The sequence below is a fragment of the Rhinichthys klamathensis genome, unplaced genomic scaffold (genome assembly GCF_029890125.1).
Source record: "Rhinichthys klamathensis goyatoka isolate OS25496 unplaced genomic scaffold, OSU_Roscu_1.1 h1tg000201l_1, whole genome shotgun sequence".
Lineage (NCBI taxonomy): Eukaryota > Metazoa > Chordata > Actinopteri > Cypriniformes > Leuciscidae > Rhinichthys > Rhinichthys klamathensis.
In genome coordinates, this window is record NW_026606727.1 from 432,849 (window position 1) to 456,063 (window position 23,215).

A 23,215-nucleotide genomic window follows, 5' to 3' on the forward strand; every position below is an offset into this window, starting at 1 on the left:
CCACAGTGGCTGGTGGATGCCCAATTTTACCAGCCACTTTTTCCGGAATTAAAATTTATAAAAGAAAGAGCACTAGCATGTTTTGAATTGCTTCAATACATTCTTTTTTTATTATTAATGCATATTTTATTAATAGAGGCAAATAAAAAGTGATGTGAAAAAAAGCCTGCGAAGACCATGGTAAAATTGTGGGTCTAATTTAAGGTTAATTGTTACTCTAACGAACGAATTGTTTGCATTTTCTGACGACGCGTAGGTTCGACAGTAAGTACGGTGCATGGACTGGTTGTTGGGAAGGTAGGCTATCCATTCCCTCATTTTCCCTTCGTCATCAATGCGCCACTTGTTCGAAAAGTACCTTCTCTTTTTCTTTACTTCGCCCTCAACAGTTTGTACATTCATAGCTACTGCTGATGGCGGCGGGCCTCTTAACACCGGGGATATGTCACCACATTTTTTAACCAATAATCTTTCCTTTCGTCTGTACCTCAGCTATATGTGTCACGGTCCGTTCAGCGCCGTGACACATGGACTAGCGTTGTGTCCGTGCGCTGTGTCTGTGACACACTGAGCTGAAAACCAATCCGTTACAAGGAATGTTTAAGTAGTAACCAATACAATATTTTTTACAGTCCACCCGCCACTGTGGCTGGTATACAAGACAAAGTCACCCGCCACTTTGAAAAGGTCCGCCATTGGCTGGTGGCGGTTACTAATTTCCCACCCTGCTTGCAAAATAGTAAACCAACTTGAAAAAGAATTGTGATAAAAGAATCGTGAATTTCCTTAAAAAAAATCGTGATATGATATTTTTGCCATATCGCCCACGCACCCCTACGCTCATGTAGTCGAAAGTTTCCGAACAGCCACAGAAAAACACCTACTCTGAAAAAGCCCATACATTTACCCGCCCATAGACCCTCCCCTCGAAGAAATCAGGACAGAAGTGGTTGAAAGTGGACAAAAGAGACGGATTAAAACACCAGGTGTAAACGGGTATTATACGTGTCTTCCTCGTTTACTTGTGATCCGATCGACCAAAGCGCATCTTAATACCAGGTGTAAACAGGGCCTCTGATACAAGCGCTCTAGAGTTAATCACAAACCCTGGATCAAACCCCAAGTTGATACAGAACATTTACACAGAGCGTTGTGAGCCTGCTGAACTTGATCTAAACCAAGTTGGATTTGTTTGTTTTTGTCAACTCTAAAAAGGAGTTTGTTCAACAAGCTTCATGCAACAGGCTTCAGGCAAAAAACACAGATCTGGCTGCTCTTGTTGTCAGGTGCATTCCACCATCCGTGCCAGGAAACAACTGCTATGAGATGTTGTTGTATTATTCTTCCCGTTTCTAAAGCTCATTTTTCACTGCTGTTAGCAGCTGACTTCAAGTGTACAGTTCAGTGGCACATGGAGAGCAGTGACAGATGATACCCAGAGGAAAACTATCGCTCGGAGGTTGTTCTTTCACAGCTCAAGAGTCATAACGTTCTGTTGCGCATTAACTTTGTCTCAGATGTTTCTCCTAAAATCCCCTTAGAGGAATGAAATTAGAGACTAACAAGACCATCATTAAGTATAGAGCTATAAAATTCATAAGACCACTTTGAAGTTTGTCTTGGTGATGGTGACACCGAAGTCTGCAATCACGAGACCTCTTCTGAAACTCAAGGTTTTCAATCCTGGTTGTGCGGATCCACATCAATGCATGTTTTATATGTTGCTGTTATTAAACATACCTGATTCAGATCACAGCCCATTAGCAGAGACCTTCATGAACTGAAATGAGCATGTCAGATAACAGAGACATACAAAATGTGCAGTGCTGTGGGTCCCTGAACCAGGTTTGAAAACCACTGATCTAGAAGACACGAATGAGATTACTTGGGTGTTCTTCTCAGGAGAAAAATCTGAGATGCAGAACAATCAATTAGCTCTGCATTAGGAAAGCAATTGGGATATTTACAAATAAATGAGCTCATTTGTGATTTTCCAACCAGTCCAACAGCCAATATTTGGCCATTTGGAAATTGCTACCAGTGGCCAATATCTGTGCCCACTTGGCAGATTAAAACAAAAAACTGTTGGTCGCTTTTGCCACTACCATAATCTACAGACAACCCAATCAATGAAAAATCCACATTGTTGTTTTTTAGGGTAAACACTAAATAAAATGTTAATTTCATCAATTTTGAGAAGGTTTCATTGGTTATTATTAAATTACATTTTTAAAGAGTTAAATGTGGCCAACATCACAATTAGCCATTGGCCACCCATATTGGTTGACCACTAATAAGACACTCACACTAGCTGGTTCAATCCAAAGTTGCGAATTAAACTTGAGCAAAATTGGCATATCGCATTAAACATTTGCAAATAAAGCACGCTTTCCATCCAATGAGTAAAAGAGAACAAAATCGTTACTTCCTGATAAACAGACACTAAACACCACTAAGAAAAGTAGAAGCCGCCACCGTATATCATTTTCATTTATAATAAATTTGCGCCTCAGATCGTGCAGACGAAACAGATACTTGAGGCAGAGGTGGATACTTTGGGAACACAGTCATGTAAGAGTTCTGGGAGGGAATTATACCGAGCCACTTATACGACAGACTTAGCACAGGAATTTCAGCATTTCAGATGCTGTGTAATGAGATCGGTCCGCTGGTTAGTCCAGTTATGCCGTCCCACCGCGGAAAGTCGCGTGACTTATTTGAAGTCCATAGAGAAATTTATTCAGTAAATGTGTTTCCATCGTAGTTTATGCGTAGGTTTTCTTATCGGATATATATTTTTTCGCAAATCTCAATTGAGTGCATATATGTTTTATGTATATTTTTAGAATTTGTGTTTCCATCCGCTGTTTTTTTATGCAATATCCCAAAATGCGCCTAAAATTAGGTGGATGAAAACAGCTACTGAGACATGGACTCTATTCCGAAACCTAGTGAGCTCTATATACCCTACATAGGCAGCTGCATCTTCTAAGAAATTTCTTAAAATGGAAGCTCATGTGATCGATTTGAAATACAACTCTGTCTGCCATAAATAGGATTCCCAACACAAGACAAGAGAGACTATTTACATTTGATTGCAACGGAGTTTAGTTAACACTACAACAAAATACCGTTTAAGAGTTTGGAGTCAGTAAGAATTTTTTTTAAGAAATTAATGCTTTTATTCAGAAAGGACTAATTAAATTGATCAAAACTGACAAAGACTGTTACAATGTTACAAAAGATCTCCATTTCAAATAAATGCTGATCTTTTGAACTTTCTATTTATCAAAGAACCCTGAAATAACCCTGAAAAGTATCAGTTTATTGATTTGTATCAGCACACAAATATTAAGCAGCACAACGGTTTTCAACATTGATAATAATAAGAAATGTTTCTTGGGCACCAAATTTGAGTAATAACTGCTGAAAATTCAGATATAGTATGACTGTTTTATAAATCAACCATTTATAATGAAATCCTGCCTGCCTTTTAGAACAGACTTTGTTTTTTGAATATGTATGATACTTTAAAATGCTGCCAACACAGGCCGAGTAGGTTTCAGAACAGAGCCTTGGAGTTGGGCTCATACTTTCTAACAGCCAGCCAAATGGCAACACAGACCACAGATGCACATCCAAAGGGATGCAAGATGGTCCTCCAGTATGCTCTGCCTACAAGGGCAAAGGATTTACAGCATTATAGGATAGCTGTAAGGTCTATCATGTTTAAAGTGGTTGGAAACAACTGGTCTGTTAGCATGAAAAATTTAAGTAGGTCATGCTTCTGGATTGGTCTCTTTGTTTTGAGCTGACTGCGAAGGTCTGCAGAATAACGCATGAAAGTGAATGCAGAGAACAGACTTCAGAAGTCTTCAGATAGGCTTTGCGAAAGAACATCGAAGAGAAAAGGTGGTGGTGTGTAAAGACAGCGAGAGCGATAGAAAGGCAGCGAACAACAACAACAACAACTCTGTGTATTTTAACTGAGGAACATGTCTGCAGGCCGGTCACATGAAACTTGTTTTCGTTCGGTTTTCTTCAGTGAGATCTGACCGCCTGCAAATGGAGGTTCACTTTAATGTGTTTTAACCTGTTTGACCTCTGTCTGATGTTGGTGTTCAGGGTTTTCTCTATGGGCTTTGCATCAGATTCCCTTTGTTTACTAACATGGAACTTCATTTCTATTTATTTGTATAGCGCTTTTCATAATAAATTCTTCCAAAAGAAAGAAAGGCCTAAGAAAACACTTGCTCAGCAAGCCAAAGTTGAAAAAGTGGCCAGGAAAAAGAGTGCTACTGAGTGCTAATGCATGTAAAATACTATTCCCAAAAACTCCATAAGTTCTACACATTCCCTTGTGTGTTTATGTGTTAATTATTTGGGATAGTTAGAAAAAGCTTTAAAGGGATACTCCACCCAAAAATGAAAATTCTGTCATCATTTACTCACCCTCAAGTTGTTGCAACCCTGTATGAGTTTCTTTCTTCTGCTGAACACCAAGGAAGATATTTTGAAGAAGGATTGGAACTTTGGCACCATTGACTTCCATAGTGGAAGTCAATGGTGCCAAACAACTGTTTGGTTCCAATCGTTCTTCAAAATATCTTCATATGTGTTCAGCAGAAGAAAGAAACTCATACAGGTTTGCAAGAACTTGAGGGTGAGTAAATGACAGAATTTTCATTTTTGGGTGGAGTATCCCTTTAAGCTAAGAGTGTAGTACTCCAAACTTTGTTTTACCAAGATTAAAGGGGTCATGAACTGAATTATTTTATTATTTTATAATGTGTCCTGGGGTGCCCTTTTAATGTTATAATCAAAAATTGTCATAATTTAGAAATAAAAGGCACTTTTCCAAGCCTGATTTTAGCCTCTGATTTGAACGCTCTGTTTGAAGAGGCGTGTCTGCTGTGAGACTGCAGTGTAAACGCCCACTGCTGTGATTGGCTGACATGTTTGCATATGAAATAGCTAGTATTACAAGTGGAACTCTCTCGAAAACTTTACAAGGTTTTTACTATTACAGCCATCGAGATTAACAAATCGTGAAAAGTATTGATCATATATTTAGATATATTCCCATCACATGAAATGTTGCAGTGATGAGCATAGAGCAGATGACAGATGACAGTCTGTTGATCGCTTGAATGACGAGATATCATCATTGCAATGCAATTTCTGCACTCTCACGAACGCTTTTACCAAATAACAATGCAAACACGATGTAAATAAAGTAAGAGCAGTGTAACAGCGTCATTGAATTCATAACGATTTTTGCCAAGTGTCCAGATAAAGCGCTGTGTGATTGACAGCTTGGACGATTGGAGCGTTCTTTGATCGCTTTCTGTATATAATTTAATCAGTTCAAATAAAATTATTTTCATCCTACTAAGAGAAACAATGTGAAGTTGATCATTTAGTCACTGGCTTGATTTAGTCATGCATAAACAGTATTGAACGATTTTGAGAGATAATCTGTCTGAACTTTAATAATTATACATCAGAAATCACTGATCAGGCATTAGAATAAACATTAGGGGCTTTGCTGGCAGATCCATATTGTAAAAGTCTGTTTGAATGCCAACTCCAGGTAGGGAATGAGTCCTTACCCCAAGTGAAGGAGTTTAAGTACCTCGGGGTCTTGTTCACGAGTGAGGGGAGATTGGAGCAGGAGATTGGCCGGAGAATCGGAGCAGCGGGGGCGGTATTGCACTCGCTTTACCGCACCATTGTGACGAAAAGAGAGCTGAGCCGTAAGGCAAAGCTCTCGATCTACCGGTCAATTTTTGTTCCTACCCTCACCTATGGTCATGAAGGCTGGGTCATGACCGAAAGAACGAGATCGCAGGTACAAGCGGCCAAAATGGGTTTCCTCAGGCGGGTGGCTGGTGTCTCCCTTAGAGATAGGGTGAGAAGCTCAGCCATCCGTGAGGAGCTCAGAGTAGAGCCACTGCTCCTTTGCGTCGAAAGGAGCCAGTTGAGGTGGTTTGGGCATCTGGTAAGGATGCCTTCTGGACGCCTCCCTAGGGAGGTGTTTCAGGCACGTCCAGCTGGGAGGAGACCTCGGGGAAGACCCAGGACTAGGTGGAGAGATTATATCTCCACACTGGCCTGGGAACGCCTCGGGATCCCCCAGTCAGAGCTGGTTAATGTGGCTCGGGAAAGAGAAGTTTGGGGTCCCATGCTGGAACTGCTGCCCCCGCGACCCGACCCCGGATAAGCGGATGAAGATGGATGGATGGATGTTTGCAAAGCCTGCGCCGAAATTTACCAGATAATCCACAGTGAAATGTACCGAATACAAATAAATAATGCACTGCTGAGACATTCACATTGTTGAAAAAAACCCCCACTATCCTAGCATTAGGATCGTTTGGAAGGTAACGGTATTGATCCTGTGTCGATCTTTTCTCGTTCTCATGTAACTATTCACTAACGCTCAAGTGGGCGGGGCCAAATACGCAGTGATGTAGACGTAGGCGTTGATAATCTTCTGCAAAGGTGGTCTTTTGCTGCCCTGTGCTGTGACATCATGAGTCTCCACTTTTAAGATCCTGTTGTTTTCTGGCCTTGGTTTCAATAAAAGCAGGTTTTGGAATAACATGTTTGCCATCATAATTCAAGTGGTACGGGAAAAAAACTCAATTCTCAATTGGGTAGAACCGTGTTAAATAATTAAATAAAATAAAAAAAGGAATACAACAATTAATAAACAAATAAAACAAATATATAAAACAAACAAAAATGCAAACAAACAAATAAATAAATAGCCGATAAATATGGTAAATTTTCTCCTGGAGTAAAAAGGCCAAACAATGCCTTTATGAAAATGATATTGGCTCTTCAAAAGGTGCTCCTCATCTCTCTAAAAAAATGAATTAATAAATAAAAATTAATTTGCTGTTCTTTTCTACGGCAAATTAGAGATGGCCACATTATAAATAAAGAAGCAAAGTAAACATGCCATATAACAACCTTAGAAATGCCAATTATATACAAGAGGATTTTTATAAACCTGCATTTAAAAAGACCTTGTACCGATAATAATCCACAGTCCTTGAGTAAATGGACTTCTGGCAGTACATTTCCACTTCACTGTGACTTTGTGTTATAGAGAAAAATTGTGAAACGAATTCTGAAACAACAGACACACTTGTAGAAAAAAAAAACACAAGGACTTCAAGCTTACAGTGGTGCTTCATGTATTGCCAGAGGGATCATGCCTCTTTAGAGAGCTACAAAGAGTGGAACGCATGGCTGACGTATATAAAAGATGCATTTATTAACAAAAGAAAGTGCTGAATAAAAACACACTAAATATTTGATAGATTTCAGGTCCTGTAAGCACACAAACATAAAATTAACAAAGCATTTTGGGCTTTTGTGTAGATAAAGCCGTAATGGCTCTAAAAGGTACGTTAAAGGCCTATTTTTAAAGTGACAGTTCACCCAAAATGAAAATCTTGTCATAATTTACTCACCCTCATGCGGTTTTAACTCTGTATGACTTCCTGTCTTCTGCTAAACAAAAAAGTAGTAGTTTGGAAGAAAGTTGCAAACCAAACTGTTTTGGTGACCGCTGACTTACACTTTAAGGACATTTCTCAAAATATTTTTTTTTAAATGTTTTGCAGAAGAAAGAAAGTCATACAGGTTTGCAAGGACATGGTGGGTGAGTAAATGATGACAGACTTTTCATTTTGGGTGAATTCTCTTTTTAAGAACATCTGAACAGTAATGGTACCAAACCTCTAATGAAACATCTTTTAAAACTTAATTTGACAGATATGCTGTTGGCCAATATATCACCTCCTACATATAAAGTGAGTCAGTATGAAATTTTCCAATTAAAGGACTGAAAATTCCCAAATGAAAACCTCATCTCTAATATCTGCATTTGTGAAACAAAAGCATTAATTTAAGAGAAAATGTTGTTAAAATTACTATCAGCGCATGCATCTTAACTGCTGGGACACACCAACAGTCCAGAAGGTCATGGCCAATCACAAAAATCATAATGAATTTTATAATTTCCCCACTGAGGCATACGAACAACCTTCCCCATATGACGCATCAAGTTACATGCTTGGCCTCCCAGGATCCTGACAGAAGTCGGCCATAGCTCTCCGGAATAGGTTTTGTCTGTTTCCTGCAGATCAAAGGCCCGGCAGAACACAGTCCAAATGACCCTGTGTTCATCAAAACAGGATCCTGAGTGTCAGTATTGTTCATCAAATGTTCATCATTTATATGTGAGCCCAGACAACAACAACAACAACAAAATCCAATAAATACAACTATCCTGACAAAATGAGAGAAACGTAGATAATAGAAACTTAAACATACATTCAAACCATTGGGGTGGCAAGATTGTATAATGTTTTTGAAAGAAGTCTCATGCTCACCAAAGCTTATTTGATCAGCAATACAGTAAAAACATTAAAATTGTGAAATATTATTGTAATTTAAATGCATTTTTAAATGTAATTTACTTCTGTGATGGCAAAGCTACATTTTCAGAAGCCATTACTCCAGTCTTCATGTTCACATGATCCTATAAATAAATTGTAAAATTATACTTGGGCATAAAAAAAAAAAAAAGTTTGGTTCAGTGTTCAATCAGCTTTGATATTTAAATTGGCATATTGTAATATCTGCACCTTTGAAGGGCATCCCCTCCCCCAATCTTATTAAATGCCCTATAGTGTCGTCTTATTCTAAATAATTGAATTTATTGATCAAATTTAGGACTTTAAAAATGAAAGATGAAGCATACTGTTACCCTAGGTAGGGCTGATCAAATTAAATAATTTACACTGAAAAATTACAATTGGATAAAATAATGTTATGAAATTGATTTAAATGTACAAATAAGAAACATTGGAAAGAAGTATACTAGGCTACTTATAAACATAACAATAAACTGCCAATAGGTGGCGGCAGGCGGCCGTATTAATGTAACAGCAATTTTTTGTAATTTCACTAAAGTACAGTATTAACCTGGCAATAAGTGGCGGCAGGCGGCCGTATTAATGAGTGAGTCATTGATTCATTAATTCAAATGATTCGTTTAAACGGTTGATTCATTCAAGAATGAGACGGATGTTAATCAATGGGTCATTGAATCTTTGACTCAACCGATTCGGTCAAAATGCTGAATCATTCAGTAATGAAAACAGGTTGAGTGTTCCTGTGATGTGCCGTGGTTCTGCTGTGATTTTTGTTTGGAACTATTTTCGCTGCTGAAACAGAACAAAAACAGCCAATATTCATTGCATCTAAAATGTAAGTGACTTAATTTTAACTGTTTATTGAACTGTTGTAGGAAATCAATGTCACATTTTCAATCGTGATATGGTAGGCCTATTCAGGAAAAATAATTGAGGCTGCTTAAAATATAGAAACTCCACATTTAGATTTTTTAGAGGCAGTATGTTGATAACTGAGTGTGTGTGTGTGTGTGTGTGTGTGTGTGTGTGTGTGTGTGTGTGTGTGTGTGTGTGTGTGTGTGTGTGTGTGTGTGTGTGTGTGTGTGTGTGTGTGTGTGTGTGTGTGTGTGTGTGTGTGTGTGTGCTGCGCTCATGTGTGTAGATTTCTCCTCGAGAGGCTGCGCGAGCGTCAACAGCGCAACCTCACCGTCAGCATGCAGGCTAATACATTTATTATCCACAATCGATCGCAACTTACAATAAATGTAATAAAATCAGAATCATTCTCTCGGTTTAGTGATTCCCTAGTTATTTTTTTTGTTTGTTATTGATGTTTTAATCAGGCTACTTGTCCGTTCGGGCAAATAAAATTATCTTTTACTTGTCCTTCTAAAATCCATTTGTCCCGGACAAGCGGACAAGTTAGACGGGCTCTGGAGATACGAAGCGCGGCAGGTTAGAGTGTTTTGGATTGCATAAAATAATAAAAGAAACGAACAAATACATGGCGAAAGAAGTGGTAGACAGCAGAAGAGGGTATTGGGATTTGGGATGATTTTTCATGAAACTCGGGAGGCGGATGGAGGTTACTCTTTAACGCATCATGTGGTGTGTGCGTGCCCATGAATGCATGCATTTGTATGTGTGCGTAATGCGTATATGAATAAAAGTGTCCTAAATGACACCAAAAAAAAAAAAAGACTTGTATATGTATTATTGTTCAGTTTGACGAACGATGTGTGAACGACCATGTAGCTGCCTCGTTTGTTTTGCTGGAGGACAAGCATCTTGCATCGCGTGCTATAAAAATACGGTGCTGTACAAAAACGTAAATTATAGTTCGCCTCAAAGTTTTGTATTTGTGTCAGGGCTTGACATTAACTTTTTGAGGCACTTGTCCTTCGGACAAGTAAATTTATGTTTCTCTTGTCCATGCACAAAAGTCACTTGTCCGGGTAAAGATTTATAATTTTATCTAGGGCTGCACGATTTGGGGAAAATGTCATATTGCGATTATTGAGTTCAATATTGCGGTTGTGATATGCGATTGCGATATAATAAACAAATGGTTTCATGAGTCAACTTGTTTGGTTCTAAACCAAATGCACACACAGATTAGTGATAATTCTGAAATTAGCAATAACAACTAAATGATTGATAACACCTATAATGATCAATAAGCCATTGATGTCTGGATAAAAATTAACTGTCTAACAGGTAGGACATATGCAGAAATTGAATAAAGTTATCAAACAGTCTGGGCTGCATAAATTATAAATTATATATAGACTACTACTTATTGAAGCTACACAAGTTCTTTAGTCAAGAGCAGTGAGTAATTTTCTCTGTTCCCTTTGTTCTTTCAGTAACTTTACTGACAGAACGCTTTATTGGTAGCTGGCCCTTTAAGAGCAGCCGCTGTGGACAGAGACGCGGATATCACACGCGCCTCATTCTCTCACGAGTCACAACTCTTTATGTCCATCATAAGACTGTTCTTATGTTATGAAGATACTCGACAAATGACATTTTGGCTTAATTGTGTGTGTTGTTGATGTTCGTTAAAGCGCGAAAGAGAACTTCTGGCGCGCGGTCTGTGCATGCGCATTATACTGGCGCACGTCTTTCTGTGAGTCACATTCAGGACATTCACAGGCAGCGCGAAAAAATTTGTTCGTTTCAAATCGGTAAAATTAAATCTGTAAAATAGACGTAACGAGTGGCACATAACGTGAAGTAACATGGCATTTTATTTTGTTTGAAATTGAACTTGTCCGGTCGGACAACTAATTTTCTCTTCTACTTGTCCTACAAAAAATCCACTTGTCCCGGACAAGCGGACAAGCCTTAATGTCGAGCCCTGTGTGTATTTATTTAATTTTTATTATTTCTTCCCCAAGCTCATAAAATAAATTTGGGTCGCACATAAATTGACAGGGTCGGTCGGAAACCGGAACCAAACAAATTTTTTTTTATGCCTTATTATATACTAACCCTTAATTTTATGAACAGTTGTGCTGCTTAATATATTTGTGGAAACCATGATATATCGGGATTCTTTGAGTAGAAATGTAAAAGGAACAGCATTTATTTGAAACAGTACTTTTTTATAACAATATAAAAGTCTTTATACTGTCATCTTTATCAATTTAATGCATTTTTTCAAATTTCTAATTTCAAGAAGTACAAAATGGTTGAATCTAATAAAAAAATAACTATTTATTCAATATTTGTGTTTATGTATATTTAGCAAGTTGTAGAGTTGCAAATTGATAACCCTCAAGTTGTTCCAATCCTAATTCATGGTTACATTAATATCCATCACTACTTTTAGTTAGTTACTCCCCAACAACGCAGTGAACCAACTACAGATGTCTTAGACCTTGGATCAGAGAGGCTTGTGGGACATAAAAAGCTTTTGATTGTGCATGTATTCTATACTGAAAAGAGGATATTGCCTAGTGAAAGGAGGAATGAACAAAATTAAATTGTGTGTATCTGTGTATCTCTCTCTCTCTCACTGGAGACGCAATCCCACTCCACCTACAAGCTCTCTGCAACCGTCATTGTTTGGTCGTTCTCAGTTCAGTTCAAGTTCTTTATTCAGTCATGATGTTATCACAGACATAATATTAATCACATCAACAAAAAAATAATAACATTCAATGCTGAATAGGAGCATGAAGAAGACCTAGTCTTATAATTTCATGCCCCTTTTTTCAATAATCTTAGTTGACACAAAACAGATGGCTCGCCGTTTTTTTTTTTTTTTTAATCGAGGTAGGCTACAATATTACTTCACATCTAAGGGTGTATTCACACCAGGAAAGTCCGATAGTTCACTTGCTTTGGTCCGGACCAAATAATTTTTTTTTTTTTTTTTTTTGGTACGGTTCGCTTTCACACTGCTCTTTTTGCAAGTGAACTAAAATTTGTCAACAAAACCACACGTGTGCTAAGGTCGTCCATTCATTGGACAAGGATTCTCAAGTAGGGAAATCAGGAAGTGCAAAAAAGGTTCAGCATGGAGATATTTCGTACTGCAATATTTGTTATTTTACTAATTTTGTGTTATTCTGTACAAACGCAATATGAAGAAACTGCGCAGAAGACGGATAAGGTATAAAGTTTTGATTCATAGAGAGGGGCTATGTTCACACATTCAAATAATGAGATTCTTATTGTATATAGGCTACTGCTAACAAGTGCTGTCAATGTTAACGCTTGCGATTTAAGTTTGTCCAGTTTAATGCAGCGTCATCCTTGTATTGTAACTATCGTTATGAACTGCAAAAGCTTTTTTTGCATCTATGCGCGATTAGACTAAAGAGAACGCACTGTATGTGAATGTCCTGATGCACACACTCATTCATTCATTCCATTCCAATGACGCACACACGGCGCGCAGAAAGACGCGCAACAGTATCGTGCGGCCAGACAGCGCGCCGGAATGGAATTCTCTTTCGCACTTGAACAACAATAACACAAACCATTATGCCAAAATCTCCGACTACGGAAGCATTTGAACTCAAAGGGGCAGTGCTTTCTTGCAATTGGGTCGGTTCATGTTCACACCGTAAACGAACCGTACCAGAGTTCGTTTGGAACCGTACCGAGACCACCTCTTCAGCTGGGTCTCGGTTCGGTTGTTTGGTCCGCACCCGAGTTCGATTGCTGTATTCACACCTGCCCAAAGGGTCCGCACCAAGGGGGGAAACGAACTAGAGTTCGATTCAATCGAACCAAACAAGGCAGGTGTGAATACACCCTTAATAATTAACAATTTCAAATTTGTCAAACATTGGTTCTTATGCTTCACTGCCTTCGTATTTTCTAAGAACATTTTTTTATACATTTTTTTTAATTGAACAATCGTGTTACATGTTTTTTGCACAATGTCCAAAGAGTTCCATAAATTGATCCCAATTGCAAGAAACCCTTTTTGTTTTTGTGAGGTGCGTGAATATGGTACACAAAAATTACCTTTTCTTCTGTTGTTACTGTCTGTAATTAGCATGAATTTGTTTTGAATATGTATTGGCACCAAATTATTTTTCACTTTACACATAATTTGTAGTATTTTAAATTTGACCAACTCTTTTAATTTCAAGGTCTGCAATTTTATAAACAGTTTATTTGTGTGGTCTCGTAAACCTTTATAAGTCACAATTCTTATCGCTTTCTTCTGAAGTAGGAAAAGCCTTTCTGTATAACTGGTGCAAGCATTACCCCACACTTCGATACAATATGTTAAATATGGAACAATTAAGGTTATGTATAGAAGCTGTAATGAAGCTTCATCCAATATGTGTTTAACTTTATAAAGAATACCAATATTTTTACTAACTTTACCTTTGATATGCTCAATATGAGGCTTCCAGCTAAGTTTGCTGTCTAGGATAACTCCCAAAAATTTGATTTCTGAGACACATTCAATATTTACATTCTCAATAACTAATTTTGTGCATCCCTGTTTTCCCTTTTTTCCAAAAACCATATAATTTGTCTTATCCCAATTTAGAAACAATTGATTATAATCAAACCATTTTTACTCATAAATTAGATTTATTTTTGGGAAAAAATGATTTACTTTTTGACTATCAATACGGATTTCGATCCAATAGATCAACTGCCGTTGCACTAATTCATTTAACTGAAGAAATTCTTGCTGCAATGGACAAAAAACTGTATTTTGTAAGTATATTCCTGGATTTACAAAAAGCGTTTGACACTGTCAACCACAACTTATTGTTGACAAAACTACAACACTATGGATTAAGGGGTCAGACATATAAATGGCTTGAAAGCTATTTAAGTAATAGAAGCCAATATGTTCAATTTAAAAACCATAACTCGGACTGTAAAACTGTTGTATGCGGAATTCCCCAGGGTTCTGTAATTGGCCCTAAACTTTTTATATTATTTATTAATGATATATTTGAGGCTTCCAAAGACATGAATTTTTTGTTGTTTGCTGATGACACAACTGTGTTTAAGACTGGGACAGATTTAAATGAATTAATGGCCACTATTGAAAAGGAAATGGTAGAATTAAAAACCATTTTTAACTGCGAAAGTATTGAAACAGGTCGATAATTATTAAACTCATGTTTATCTCCTTTTTTAAAAATAGGTATTATCTTAGCAGTCTTCATCTTTTGAGGGAAAACACCTGAACTAAAAGAAAGATTGAAAATATAAGTTAGAGGTTGAAGTATGCAATCTATAGTTTTTTTTACAATGCTCATATCTATTCCATCACCATCACAAGATGTTTTAGTTTTGCACTTTCTCACAATATCTAAGATTTCAGTTCCGGTAAATTCATTGAGAAACATTGACTGTAAGATTCTACTACCTCCTGTCGCACTACACCATTCTACATGATTGGATTTTTCAAGACTTTTCGCAATATTAGGTCCGGCATTGACAAAGAAGGAATTAAACTCATTTGCAATATCTGTTCCATCATTGATAACCTTTCCTTTGTGCTCAAAATACTCAGGTAAATTTTTACTCTGTGAATTTGGCTTCATAACCTTATTTAAAATTTTCCAAGTTTCTTTAATATTGGTCTTGTATTCATATAATTTGTTTTTATAATAATCCTTTTTTGCCTGACGCATTATAGTTATTAACTTATTCTTATATCTTTTATATGTAATTTCATGATTACTAGACTTATATTTTATAAAATCACGATATAGTTTGTTTTTCTTTTTACAGGCCTTCTGTAACCCGCTGGTTATCCATGGTTTTTTGTTAAATTTATTCACTTTACCCATTTTTAAGGGACAATTTTTATTATAAAGGGTTACAAATATATTCAGAAAGACCTCATAAGCATTATTAACTTCCTCTACAAAAACTTTACTCCAATCTTGGTTAATCAAATCCTTCCTAAATGAGCTTATTTCCTTCTCCGTCCGAATTAGAGTGTATTTAACTTTATCAATATCACTAAATTTCTTCCCAGTTTTTAGGCCACAGACAATAAAAACTGGTAAGTGATCGCTGCTATCACATAATAGCAGACCACTATGGAAAGTAGTGTCAATATTATTGATAAAAATATTATCAATCAATGTTGAAGTTGTCCGTGTCACTCTACACTCTATTGTCGTTCTTCTAGAAAGACATACAAAGACTTAAATTATGAATAAATAAATAAATAAATAAATAGATAGCATAAAAAAGGCTGCTTATGCTGAAAAAAGCTAGTTAATTAAATGGATTCTCCAAATCTAAAATACAACAGATGGATTTTTTTCCCTTGCCCACAAGTGCATATGGCATCAATTCTGGAGTGTGGGAATCTCCAAGAGAGAAAAAAAAAAATCTATGAATGAGAAGTAATGAATTCTAATGCTGCCTGCCATAGCATACATAGATAAAGCTGTCTGTCAATCTCACAGTGAATACAGAGTTTCAACCAATCCATTTCAGGACCAGAATGCCAAATGTAAAACTTCGCCCGTCACTCTGACATTTTTACTTCCAGTCCTCATGTTCTACTCATATCCTGAAATATTCGACCGGATTGTGATGCATGCAGTCAGTGTCTCAAAGCCTGGGTTAAGAAGAGACTCTTGAATCAACTTCAACAAAATATAAATAGTGCTAAAATCAGGGGCGTCGGACTGGGGGTAAAACCAGTACTGATTACCAGGGCCCCAAGGGGAGAGAGGGCCCTTGAAAAGTCTGGAATATATTTGATTTTACCTTGATATTTTCATTTCCTAATTAAATTTCATAATGAATGTCAGATGAAATGTAAAGTTAGTGTATTAACTGAATAACTTGGTTGATTGGTTGATTGATTGATTGACGGTCTTATGGTCCCACCCCTTGTTAATGCGCCAAATGGTTTAGTCCATCTGCACGCATTTAAATGTTAGTTGAGCTGCATCTCGTTGAGCGCTGTAGAAATGTCTTTCTCAAAGAAAGCTAAATCAGGCCACCAAAAAAGAAAGGAAAGACAGAAGGAAAGAAAACAAAATGAGGGGAAACAATTGGTTACTGACTTCTTTTCAAAGAAAGGTGAGCACAAACCAGAACACGAAATTTATAGTGCTAAACTGCTCGTTAGTGCTAAAAATGAACTGAGACAACCCAATGAAAGAGCAGAAAAATTCTAATTTTTCGAGTTTCACTGTAGCTACAGAGCTACCAAGCTACCTATGAGTGAGACTAATTAGCCTATTATTGCTAATTTTAGATATTATAGCCTATTAATTTAAAATTTTAGTTTCAAATTAGGCTATTATAATGAAGTTTTGTATGCAAACAGCATTATTAGTGTACAGTTTACTTATTTAGCCTTTACCTCAGATTACATATAACCAAATTGTCATCTGAAAGTGTATGTTCTGCCACATACACTTTCAGATGATAATTTGGTTATACGTGTAAACTGTACACTAATAATGCTGTTTGCATACAAAACTTCATTATAATAGCCTAATTTGAAACATGTTTAATTTTAAATTGATAGGCTGTTTGCATTGCATTGTGGGGTCCATCAGGACTGCCTATGCATAGGGCCCGGGATCTTGTGCTACGCCCCTGGCTAAAATAGCTACATGCTACAGCCTTATGTGAAATACAGTGAGCATTAAAGGGGACATATCATGAAAATTGGACTTTTTCCGTATTTAGTGCTATAATCGGGTCCCCGTTGCATCTACCAACCCAGAAAACATGAAAAGTGACAACCCAGTAACTGTTTTGGTAAGCCTTCTCTGCAAGCATGTCAAAAAATAAGCTGATTTCGCTTCCCTTCTGATGTAGGAAGGAGATCTCACTATGATATTACCGTCCCTTAATCTGCACGTTTCCACCCACGGCGCCGCCATTTGTTTTTCACAAACGACAACAGTGTAACCAGTTTTAACGCAGTAGCAAAAGTTTGAATATGCAAACTGTTCTGTGGTTGACTGCACAGACGAGCTCAGAACACTATTTGACCAAAACAAATGTCACAGCTGTCATATAAAGACCTCAGTGAACTGCCAACTTGTGTAAAAGTTAAACATGACGGTACGTGCAAGTCTATGAGATGAATCAAAGTAACTCCACAACAACTACATAAATGTAAACTAACTATTCAGAAACGTCCAGGTGCAGTCTAAAAGTTGCAACCTCTTCCTGAGTCTCTCGATAAGGCTGCTCTCCACTACTGTTATTTCTGAGATTTTGGATGAGTGAGATTCACGTGTTTTGTTATTGACGGAGTATCTGAAGCTTGTGTAAAGGATCGTCCATCTTCTGCATGGGGCAGGGGAGCAGCAGCTCATTTGCATTTAAAGGGACACGCAAAAAACGGCTTTTTTGCTCACACCCAAAAAGGGGCAAATTTGACAAGCTATAATAAATGATCTGGGGGTATTTTGAGCTGAAATTTCAGAGACACATTCTGGGGACACCATAGATTTATATTACATCTTGTGAAAAGGGGCATAATGTGTCACCTTTAAAAGGAGGCCTATTATGGAAAATTCACTTTTATATGGTGTTTGAACATAAATGTGAATTGGCAGTGTGTGTACACAACCACCCTATAATGATAAAAAAAATCCCCATAAATCATAAGCAGTTTTAGAACAAGCCATTAGCAGATTCTGGGCAAAGTGACTTCACTTTGCTCAGGCCCCTCCCACTGTTGACTGACACTGCCGTATTAACATAGACCCGCCCTGAGTGAGCTGTACACAGTCAACCATTGTTTCAACGCCGGAGCAGGTGTAGACAAGAATGTCTCCTAAGCGATTGAGATGTTTTGTTGTTGGATGCAAGAATGAACATAGCAGTCATCATTTACTCTCGACATCTGAGCTGCTGAAGACGCAGGATAAGTTTTGTTTTTGAAGGGAATGCGCCCCCCCAATCTACCTAAATGCGTTTGTTTGCGTGAATCATTTTATACCTGACTGCTTTGTGAACGAGGGTCACAAAGCAGGCTTTGCTAAAAGTTGTTACTTGAGGATGGATCTGTACCAACTGTTCGTGATCCAGCTTACAGTCTCCGCAGCGATACTGGTCACGGCAGTAATGAAAGGGAGAGCGAGCACTTTATTACAGTTCAACAGAGTTTTAGGGATATAAAGTTAACCAGTTTATTAAGCCCCCCCTGAAAAGGTCTGTATGTGGCAATTTTAACATGCTGTAAAAAAATATCTGTGGGGTATTTTGAGCTAAGAAATACTTCACATACACACTCTAGGGACATAAGCGACTTATTTTACATATTGTAGAAATATAATAGGTGCCATTTAATGCAGGAAATGAAAGCAAATTACTTTTTTATCATTATCACAACATCATGAAAAACAGATATAAACATTTATGTTTAGTTTTACACAGTGGTTCTCTACCAGGAAACCTCCAAGGGGCCACAGGATAGCTTAAAATTTGTATTAAAATTATTAAATACACACTAGTGCTGCACGATTAATCGTATCGCAATCGTAATCGCGATGTCATTTTTATTTTAGATGTCATTTAGATTATATAACGCAAAATGCCGCGATTTTATATGAAATAAACAAATTAGGGCTATTAACGCAGCATCTCTTCTTTTTTGTCATCCTTTGACTAGTGTTACATGATCCCGCTCTTCGTGCAAATGCCTTAAAACCATTTCGCACGACAAGAAGTCAAAAGAGAGCGCGCTGCCTGTGAATGTCCTGAATGTGACTCACAGAAAAACGCACGCCGGTATAATGCGCATGCACAGACCGGGTGCCAGAATACAGTTCTCTTTCGAGCTTGAACGAACAATAACACACACAATTATGCCAAAATGTCGTTTTGTCGATTATCTTCATAACATAAGAACAGTCTTATGATGGACGAAAAGAGTTGTGCTTGTGAGAGAATGAGGCGCGTGTGAGATCCGCAACGGCTGCTCTTAAAGGGCCAGCAGCGAATAAAGCGTTCTGTCAGTAAAGTTAATCAAAGAATAAAGGGAACAGAAAATTACTCACTGCTCTTGACTAAAGAAGTTTTGTAGCTTTAATAAGGATTAGTCTATATATAATTTATAATTCATGCATCGCAGACTGTTTGATAACTTTATTCAATTTCTGTATATAAATCTATAAATCCTCAATCCTACCTGTTAAGACAGGAAGGGCACAGGTAAATATGGCGTTTATTATGGGTTTATGTGAGGATTGTTTGAAGTTCACTTAATTTAAAAGCTGTTTTTTTTTTAAGCCTAATAAATATTTTAAAAGTTGATAGCTTTCAATTGTATTGATGGAATCACTGTAATGTTGCATGGCTATAATTAACGTTTAAAATGTGGGGGGTGTCGTCATTTTTATCCAGACATCAATGGTTTATTTATCATTATAGGTGTTATCAATCATTTAGTTGTTGTTGCTAGTTTGAGTTGAGAAATACACATTAATACACAGAATTATCACTAATCTGTGTGTGCATTTTACTTTAGAACCAAGCAAGTTGACTCATGAAACCATTTGTTTATTATATCGCAATCGCATATCGCAATCGCAATCGCAATATTGACCTCATTAATCGCAATATGACATTTTCCTCAAATCGTGCAGCCCTAATACACACACACTACAGCAATAAATCACACAGCCAAAAGACAAAAGCTTGAATTGATGTTTTCATTAGCAACCTCTGCAGTTTATGTTGGAAATACATCCTCTATTTTTAGGCTCATAAAATGCATAATGTCTTGGGCTAATTCACATGTTTCACCTTTTGATCGCTTATGGATTATGGTTACAGGGGACAAAAGTTTGGACAGTGGGCAGTATTGTTCAGGTCCTCTGAGCCCCCATTACTGAGCTCAGGCAAAGCTGCTAATGTGGAGCGCAGCTAACCAGAAACAGCGCTAAGCCCGAGCATGAGAGTTTCAACCTCTTACAGAATACACAGTCAGTCTACAAACCGTGCTGTTGACACACTAATGACATTCCTCAACTTTGGAGTTTAGACTCTAAAACTTCTTAAGCTTTTAAGCGTACAAATTGTTTGTCAAACATTAAAAGAGATCAAAATATCCCAGAACTTATGTTCAAAATGTTATAATCATACATTCATTTATTTTTGTTGCTCACAATAACAAAGCACTGACAAAGTACTTTCAAAAGCAATATCAATATCTGAAAATAGGTGGATCTCTATAAAAATTTTATGGTCTAGAATTTAAAAGGAGGTAAGTGATCTCTGCGCAACCAGTGACGCCAGAAGTGTAAAATCTGGAAGCAAGCTTTTTCCACCGTCAGCCAAACCCTTCTCATTGCTTAACCGTTCCATTCCGTGCCGATCCGGCCCAGTTGGTACAGATATGATTTAATTTTAAACTGTGGAGCTGATAACTGTGATAACTCTTTGGAATGTAATGCAAATGCATCAGTCATTGTCTTGAAAAAGCAGCGGTTTACAGATGAAATGAGGACTTGGTCAGACACAGAGTAACTGGCAACAGACAAGTTACCAATCCAGAGTGGCGACGTCACTACACGCATATTACCAGCATGGTTATCCAACTATGCTGAGAATTCTGGGTCGAGAGCGGTTTATAATCATGCAGTGCCTAACCAATCTCAGTCTCCGGAATCTGTTTTTAAACCAATTCAGTGACTGACTTAAGAAGTGAATCATTGAATCAGTCACTGAATTGGTTTAAAAACACTGAACAACAACAAAACATCACTGCTCAAAAATGCAAACGGTTGCTTTTGAAATAAATATAGGTTTACTGAATTATTTTAAAAAGGTTTATAATCATGCAGTGCCTAACCAATCTCAAATGGAAATGTAACCGGAACCGCTCCTTATCAGCATGATCAACTAAGAATTCATTAGCCAATGGCTAATGTTGATAGACATTATTTAGTATCCCAGAGTAAAGATTTAGGCTAGTCACACATGCAAGTGATTTACTCGCATTGTAGAGGGTTGCTTCAACAAAAACATTTGGCAAAATACCGCTGCTTAATCTCACACCTTTAAATATTGGAAAATTGGCACAGGTAGCCTAAACTTTACTGTGCTGGACATTTTAAAAACACATTTACAACATGCAGCTGGCCACAGGTTTTGCCCACTTTTACATACACGTTTCTAAAGTTTTCTTAACAATTCCAGCAAATAATAAATGCAACTCAAAAGCTCTCACTCCTTGTTTTCCTAATTACAAGATTTCTCAAAAATGCATATCGTTGGCTTTGAGACAATGGAAAGAGCAGCCCAGAGGGCCAGGCTAGCAGGGGGAGCAGAGGGCAGGAGGGGCCTGACTGCCAGATTGGTCCCACTGAGCCAATGTTTCCTTCATATGTTCAAGTCCTGGCACCATCCTTCATACCAGTTCACATGTAACCAGGCAACTGTACAGTCGGCTGGACGCAATGCCTAACTGAAAGAGTACAAGTGCTCCTATTTAATAGAGAATGAAAGGAGTTTCATACTAGAGAAAGTCAGATGACTGAATCTTTTTAATTGAAGTGACGTAATGAGTAACTAATGACTCATCATGATCATTCGATCATTTATTCAACTGATTAATTTAAAGACAAAAATTAAGTGACTGACCTAAGAAGTGAATCATTGAATCAGTCACTGAATTCAGGAATCAGTGAACTGAATTCTGATTCCTGAACTCCGGAATCTGTTTTTAAACCAATTCAGTGACTGACTTAAGAAGTGAATCATTGAATCAGTCACTGAATTGGTTTAAAAACACTGAACAACAACAAAACATCACTGCTCAAAAATGCAAACGGTTGCTTCTGAAATAAATATAGGTTTACTGAATTATTTTAAAAACATAAATTGTAATTAAATTACAAGTTATGTTTGTTTGGACACTTGCTAGAGCAGAAATGTTGAGGCTAGACAATTTGGAATTAGAATAACCCTGCTCTAAAGTTTACTCCCAAATCCAATTGCTACATGGAGGTCCATATATGGCATGGCTGAGAATTTCTCTCCTCACTAAAGTATGATTTCATTCGACTCCTTGTGTATCTTTAAGAGTGCTTTGCTGGGGAAACATCAGAGTGGGATGTTTGTAACACAGCATAATGATAACCACAGCATAACGCATATTTAAGGATATCTCTGTCTTGCCAAAAGCACAATCTGTAATTTCTGGGCCAATTTTAAATCAAATCTAGCCTCCTAAGAAATGAAACAGAGCAACACAATCTCGAACATGAATATAAAATAGCTAAATCTTTAACCAAACTCCCTTTTTTGATTATGTATCCTTAAGAAAAATGTCCTACCTAACCCTAAATCTATAGTTTCACTAGTATTGTCAATCAATTAAAAAATAAATAAATAAATAATCAAATTAATGACTTCTTGACATCTAGGTAGATATTTAGGGTTCAGGGAGCATGATTAATTGCATTTTTTGCTTTTTTTTTTTTTAAACAATGACCTGTCTCGACTTGACAGCCCTAGTTTCTATATAACTTCTACCCAAACTGTCAAAGATTCCAGCTTTTCCTCCCACTGGAGTCTTGACTATTTGCAGAGGATCTTGCGAACCAAGGCCGCCAAAGTGTCATTCAGTTGCCGTGGCAATCGCTCCTTGAATAAAGTCAAATTCATCCTCTGTGGCTGGTGTACACATATTCACCTCATTTCTGCATAAGCCATCTACAGCAGTTTTACATCTCATAACAACAAAACATGGTGGAATGCAAAAATAGGCAGCGTAAAAGGGAGAAAGATTAAGAAGTCAAATATTGCATCAATTCATTTCAAATAAAAAAAGAGCAATGAAATTTAGATGA

General features: G+C 37.3%; 1 protein-coding gene across 2 annotated transcripts in view; it reads right to left on the bottom strand.

Annotated features, from left to right (window-relative positions):
* The window catches only part of adcy5 (adenylate cyclase 5), a 115,489-nt gene that overhangs the window by 63,966 nt on the left and 28,308 nt on the right, over nucleotides 1-23,215 (bottom strand). The window lies entirely within an intron of this gene.